The 7,920-nt window shown below is 34.0% G+C and overlaps 1 pseudogene; it reads right to left on the bottom strand.

Moving 5' to 3' along the window:
- On the bottom strand, positions 1 to 3,797 carry LOC146885552 (uncharacterized; annotated as a pseudogene).
- Positions 3,798 to 7,920: the final 4,123 nt, after the last annotated feature.

Here is a 7,920-nt window from a genome sequence, read left to right as displayed (position 1 = left end):
TAACACACAAAAGGCAAATCTAACAAAAAAATTTCCAAATAGAAAGTGGTACAAATCATTGATCTAATTATTGTACGCCTATTCAGAACTATCATCATTCAATTCCATTTCTTCATTGTCTTCTTCTGACTCGTGATCATCAAATTCCCCTTCATCATCTTCTTCTTCCAAATCAAAGTCTTGAATTTCCTCTTCTTCTGTGTCTTCTTCTATGGCTTCATCTTCTACTTCAACACCATTTTCTGAATCTTGGAAGCCTAAAATAGGTTCAACTTCTATGATTTCATTGACGTGTGAAACTTGGTCTTCTTGGTAAGGCATATCATCATCTACATCAGTAGCTTCTATGCGACCTCTAGGTTTTGTCTTGATTACAGCACACCAGCCGCGTTTATCTATTCGAGATGGTGGATATGAGACATAGTATACTTGCCTTACATTGTGAGCAATTATAAATGGATCATACGACACATATCTTTTATCCATCCGAATATCGACAACATGGTATTTAAAGTCCACTCTTGTACCTTTTCGTGATGGATCAAACCAGTCACAATAAAATACAAATACTTTCTTGGGAGTGCTTGAAGTATTGTACTCTATCTTGTAAATGTGTTTAATGATCCCATATAAATCATCTTCACCTCCGTCTGTAAGCCCTTTTACATAAACCCCACTATTTATTGTCTTTTTACCTTGACTCCATGCATCAGTGTGGAACTTATACCCATTGACATATAACGTGTGCCATTGCTTAACCTCGATAAGAGGACCTAGTGATAAATCTCTCAAGTGTTGGTTTGTCACATTTAAAGGCTCATTGTAAACCTACAGTACAACACAAACTCAATGTCATATTTTATTTATTAAACATTGAAAGTGTAATTTAATTATCAAGTACATACTTGATTCTTGAACCATCTAGGAAAATCAGCATGTACACGACTAGAAGTAGTTGAGTTAGGTATTTCCTAAGATTGAAGGAATGACCTATTCAAATAAGTCATTAAAAAGGTTAATTTAATAAAAGAATTAACTCAATTATAACAATGAAATTGGTAGTTGGAAAATATTTACTCGAGGTATGGTTTCACTTCTTGGCAATTGATCAACACATGAACGTGGACCGAATCCTATTCTCTTTGTGTTAACTAATGAATTGATGGCTTGCTAGAAGGATGACTTGGTTGGTTGAAGATGGACAATGATGGTTGGTTGGTTTCAACTCCCATTTCATTTCTACTACTTCGCAATGACAACATATAACCTTTGAAATAGTGGGAAAAAGAATAAGTTGTTTCTCGATGTATGTAAGATGCACATATCGATCCTTCAACCCTTGCCCTATTTTTGATTGATCGCTTAGAATCTCCCATAAATGTATAAAAAAAATGTTTCTTGGTCATGCTTTGTAATCGTTAAATAAATGCATTTTATATGAAATACATTGATCATATATTACCTTTCAAAGGGATACATCCACCTATATTGCACTGGGCCACCAAGTCTAGCTTCATATGCAAGATGAACTGGGAGATGTTCCATTGAATCAAAGAATGCAGCGAGAAATACTCTCTCCAACTTACAAAGAATTAGTAGAATGTTTTCTTCCATTGTAACCAAATCGTCATACCTCAATGTCGTAGAGCATAAGTCTTTAAAGAAATGACTTATTTCGATTAGGGGATTTAAAACATGTGTTGGCAATGTACTAAATGCAATAGGAAGTAAGCATTCCATGAACACATGACAATCATGACTTTTCATCCAATGTATCCTTCCCTTTTCAACATCAGCACATCTTGCCAAGTTTGATGAATAACCATCAGGCACCCTGAGTTCTTTTATCCAACGACAAACTAATTTTGCTTCCTCTATAGTTAAAGAGTAATTGGCTTTAGGCTTAAACATTTTTCCATTAGCTAGCAGTTTCATCTCTAAGTCAGGGCGACTACAATACAAAGCAAGATCCATCCTTGCTTTCTCATTGTGTTTTGTTTTACCACTAACATTCATGACCGTGTTCAATATATTGTCAAAGAAATTTTTTTCTATGTGCATGACATCTAGGTTGTGTCGTAAGAGATTATCTTTCCAATAAGGAAGATTCCAAAATATACTTTTTTTCCTCCAATTGTGAACCTCGCCATATCCTCGTAATTTCGACAAACGAGGATTTTCTGTGGCCATTGGTAAATCCCTTACTCTTCCCCAAACCAAGTCAGGTGTCATTGTAGTTGGTGGACCATCGATTTCAACTTTCCCTTTTAAGAAGGCTTTTTTATTCTTTCTAAAGGCATGATCACTAGGTAAAAACCTACGATGTGAGTCAAACCAACAATTTCCCCCCATTTTCTAATGTAAAGGCTTTTGAATGCTCCATACAATGTGGACATGCCAATTTACCATGAGTACCCCAGCCAAACAACATCCCATATGCAGGGAAATCATTTATAGTCCACATTAAACTAGTTCTCATGATAAAGTTCTTCTTTCTTGAAATATCATATGTTTCTACACCATCCCACAACTTCTTTAGATCATCCACCAAAGGTTTGAGATACACATCAATTCCTGCCTTTGGATTGCGTGGTCCAGGTATTAGACAACTTAAGAACATAAATGGCTTTGTCATGCACATTTCAGGGGGAAGATTGTATGGGGTGACAATTACTGGCCAACAAGAATAAGGGATTGTTGATTGAATGAATGGGTTAAATCCATCAAAGCATAAACCTAAGCGAAGTCTGGATGTACCCGATCAAAATGCTTCCAAGCTTCACCATCTGAGGGATGACGTAACACGCCTGAGCTACTTCTATTTTCACGATGCCAAGACATGTGACTAGCAGTTTCCATTGATGCAAACAGTCTCTACAACCTTGGAATTATAGGTAAATAGAACATTGTTTTCACTAGAACAAGCTTTTTTGTGTTTGCTCCTGTGCTCCGGTCATGATACCTTGGCATATCACAAAATTTGCAACGTATAAGTGCTCCATCATTTTTCCCATATTCATTGTCGTAAAACAACATGCAACCTTGTATACAACAATCAATCCTTCTAGTAGTCAATCCAAGCTTTGATACTAATCGTTTAGTATCATAGTAATTTTTAGGTAAATCTTTATTCATTGGTGTTACATCTTGAAGAATTTTTGCTATAAAATCTAGACATTCGTAAGGGACATTCCAATTCGACTTGCATGCTAAAAGTCTAACACAGATTGATAATTTAGACTCTGATGATCCTTCAAATAATGGTTCATTTGACTCGACTAACAGATTATAAAATCGTTGAGTTGCTTCATTCGGAGGCTCTTCGAAGTTTGTTTCTAGTATTTCAAATGACCCATGTTGTCTAAGAGCATCACACAACATCTCATGCATCGAGTTAAATGTTTGTCCTTCAGTCACATGTATACCACTTCCTGAAGCATCGTCAACATGATGGGAAATATTTTTTATGGCTTCCCCGTGATCAATCCAAATAAAGTAGTCAGGCATAAAGCCATGCTTGTAGAGATGGAGCTTGATTGTTTGAACATCAAAAATCCTTGTACACTCACATTTAATGCATGGGCATTTAAGTTGTCTTTCATTAACATAACTTTCTTGTTGACAGGCTATTTCGATAAACTCTTCAACCCCAGCTACGAAAGTAGGTTTCAAACCTCTTCTACCTTTATACACCCTATCATACATCCAATCACGACTTGAAGGAAATGAAGTCATGATCTGTGTATTTAAAGAAGTTACGTATATATTAGATCACAATGTTCAAATCATTCCCTACACATTTGAATTTCTTTATGTTAATTATCTTTATGTTAATCATCAATAATTAGCATCGTTATAGTATAACATAAACCTCTAAGAACCTAAGGATGGATTGCTTTTTAGAAAATATTAACAAAAGATGAAATCAAATATTCATCAATGATGAAAACAGTGGTAACTTGTCAAAAAATAAATTAAAATGGATATTGATTGTTGAAATTTGAACTGCAACAAGTCGCAGGATCATTAAAACTTCCTGGAAGGTTAACTTTTACATGTTTTTCACACACACTACTTTGATCATTCTGTTCTATAACAATATAGTTGTGTAAATAATTCTACAATTACTATTTTAGCTAGTCTTATGTTGTTTGTTCTGTTTTACTAAGATGATTCTAAGATTTTGTTTTGTTTTTGTAAATACTTGCAGATTTGGTTTTGATTGATGAATTTGGACATGCTTAGTGGCTGTTTTTGGTTGATTTTAGTAGTGTTGGGTTTGTTTTAATTTATAGGTTCATTTTAGTTGTTAACTACTATAATAGTTTAACTTCTTGGGTTGTAAATTTGACAAATTTTAGTCTATAGGTGGTATTTTGAATTTGTCATTATTTTCAGTAGTTACCTTAATTTCTACTCTCAGTTTTCTGTTTAAACTTGTATGAATTAGTTTAGATAGATTACAACTTTTGTTCCATGCTTAGCTTATTTTGCTATTTTTGTTGTTTAAAAAATTTGCATTTCTAGGTTCTTATAATCAGATTTTCTTTCTGTTATTGTTTTTCATATCATACTTTATTTTACCTTTCTGTTATTGTTTTAGTTGCTTAGTATTTCCATTTCTTAATTTAGTTCAATTCTTAGTTTTAGCCTATTTTAGCATAGTCTTAGGGTGCTATTTTAGGTTTTCAGTAGTTAAATTCTGATTTTCTTGTAGAATTTGATTTTTGAGTTGATTTCTAGCTTTCTTTATTTCTTTTAAACTTTAATACATTTTACCTTTGTTTTTATTGATCATTACATATTTGAATAATTCCCATTTTACTAGTTTTAGTTCTTGAATTGTAGGTGATAGATCAAGTGTCTAATTTGAGTGGATAGCTTTCTAGTCATATTTGTACAATGCCAAATATAGCCTAACTTGGACAATTTTCCCTTGCACCCGTTTTTGAGCCTATTTTTAACTTTTATTATGAATTTTTAGCTTATTAGCACCTTGGACCCGTAAAACCATGTTTATACATTATTATACAATTGTGAGGTGAATTAGGCTGAGTTATGGGACATTGTTGAGTTCAAGTGTAAGGGTATTATTGATAAAGAGGAATATGTGACTGACTTGGTTACTAAAATATCTTGTGAATTAGTGAAAAATGAGAGAAAAAACTAGAACAAAATGAGAAAATTCTGGTGAAGAAGAAAAATAAGAAAAAGATGGAGAAGTGGAAAGAAAGTGAAGATAAGAGGTGATAAGAGCAGAGAAAATAAGTGTGCTAGATTTTGTTCTACACTTGAACTCGTATTATCCCACCTACATTCATCTCACTTGTCTTAATTAGTGTTAATTAGCTCTTTTTAAGTCATTTTTAGTGTAAGTGTTAATTAGTTTTGGATCATAGTAGTTTAGCCTAGTTGTTAGGTGTTTAGCTTCAATAACCTATACTAGAATAGTGTAGTCTAGTATTGGTCATAACATTTACTAATTTCAGCATCCTAGTTCTAGAATCAATTTGAGTAGCTAGTTACTCTTAGTTTCTATTTTTTATTTTGTTAGTTCTATAATTCTGCTCTATTAGGCTAGTTATAGTATTTTTACATCTTAGCTTAGTTTAGTATAGCACAAACTAATTTCTAGTTAGCTTATAGTATTTTTACTTTGTATGCATTTGGAGAGTTTTATTGTGTCATAAATCTGCTTTAGAATAGGTAAATTGTAGGTGCTGGTTTGTAGTTTTTAGCAAGTTTAGTCTAGTTAGTGACCTACCATAGTCTAGTTTGAGTAGTTTTGAATAAATAGTGTTTCTAACCAGCAAGTTTATGTATTTATAGCAGATTCAACCAAAAATACACAGTCATCATAGCAAAACAAAAAGCTATAAAAGATTAAATTGTATATAAGATAAACCAAGCATTTACCTTAATTTATCTCATACTCAAGCAATTAATGTCATGAAGGTCTCTTCAAATCTGAACTTTGATCACCCAAATCTACATAAGCACATTTTAATCAGAACCACCCAAACAAGAAATTACGAACTTTGTGAGTTTTAAGTAGTGAGTTTTAAGTAGTGAGTTTTAAAAGTTCTTTTACAACTCAGGTTTTGAGTCTTCCTTTGATCACTTTTAATTAATTAGGACTTGTATGGATGGTTCTAGTTTATGTTTTAGGTGTATTTTACAGATTATGTATCTTTTCTCCCTCTTCATTTTAACTTTCATGATGTTTTTATATGTAAAAAATTCTGATTTAAGTGTGAAGGTGAAGCCAATTTGATATAGCATAATTGAGTAGTTGTGTGTGATTTGATTTTTTGTTAGTTAGTACATCATATCATGCAAAAGTGGTGTCGCATTTTTAGCACTAATTGCTGTTTTGTCTCAACTTTTTAAAAGCTTAAACATCACATGTAGAGTACGTTCCTTTTTTGACACAAGATATGATTTAAAGAAGCTTTCTAAATAAGAGCTTACTTGTCTCAAAAGATTAAAAGACAATAAAATGAACAAACTTCCAAAGCAATTACAATGTAACTGGTGTATCATCATTCACAGTCTCATAATAACAAACTTCCAAAGCAATTGAAGTAGATTATCTGTTGTCTCATCATTCACACTCTCATAGGAAGAGCCACCTATGGCATAAGAGAACCCCACTCCAATTGGTGTCTCCAAATACAAAATGTTTGCCTCTGCATTACAATGTAACTCTTATCATATAGGAGCAATTCTTGCACTTATAATGGAATGATCAGTTTCTCCATGGATTACCTATGTTCCAACTGTACTCGTTTCTAATCAGAACTTTCCCGTTTGGTCTAAAAGCTCCATTTTTAGATAATGCACCCACTCCAAGAGAAGAACACCCGGGTCCTGTACAAAAAAGAAATTAGCTTTGTCCCTCAGTAAGCATGGCATATTATAAATCAAAGGCACGCAGATGAAAGATTCAAGGGAGGGAATGTAAAACCGTAAACCCATCACTTATTCACGAGGATTATTCACATAGCCACCAACATACATCCCAAAATGTAAAACCCTAAACCCATCTCTTACAATTTTTTCCCAATTCACGGAGGGTTTTCTGACAAGGTTTTGCTTTGTGAACGATGAAGGTCGGGACACGTTTTTGCCACAGAGTCACTGCGTGGGTTGACGATGGAGGTCGGCGATGATGAAGGGCGACGATGACACTGCGTTTCGTTGCGACGATGACACTGCGTTTCGTTGCGACGATGACACTACGTTGCGTCTGCGTGATGGAGGCTCACTATCGCTACGACGATGCACTACGCTGATGGAGGTTTTGAGTGATGGAGGTTGAATTGATGATGGGCGCTGATGGAGGTTGAAGTGATGATGGGCGCTGATGGAGGTTGAAGTGATGATGGGCGCTGATGGAGGGAGAGTGTTGGTTTCGATGGGCGCTGATGGAGGGAAAGTGTTGGTTTCGAGAGTTTTGGTTTCGAGAGTGAGTGAGAGTGGAGTGGAGGGTTCGAAAATTAGTGAGAAGAGTGGAGGTTTCGATAGTGAGTGAGAGTGGAGTGGAGTGAATATTTTGTCTGAACGAATATTTTATTTTTAATAAAAAATAATTTAAATTTTACATATGAAATATGTTCGTAGGTAACATTTTTAAAAGAAAAATTATATATTTTTTTATAATATTAGTTATCTACGCAGACTTTTATAGGTAATGCTTTGTAGAAAAGTTTTCTACCAAAGTCAGTCATGATTACCTACGAAACTTTCGTATGTAATTTATTTTTCTGTTACCCACGAATGTATACATTATCTACGCCTACCTTTCGTAGATAAAATAAAATTATCTACGAAATATTTTTCGTAGATAAATTTTCCTAGATAATAGCCAGTTTTCTTGTAGTGAACCCTCTCGAATTCTCGCTTAGGCGAGACTCACTC

This window comes from Vigna unguiculata, chromosome 6 (assembly GCF_037176805.1).
Source record: "Vigna unguiculata cultivar grain cowpea cultivar isolate G323 ecotype 2 chromosome 6, ASM3717680v1, whole genome shotgun sequence".
Taxonomy (NCBI): Eukaryota; Viridiplantae; Streptophyta; class Magnoliopsida; order Fabales; family Fabaceae; genus Vigna; species Vigna unguiculata.
Note: the sequence above shows the minus strand (reverse complement) of the source record. Positions and strands in the feature narration are given on the sequence as shown.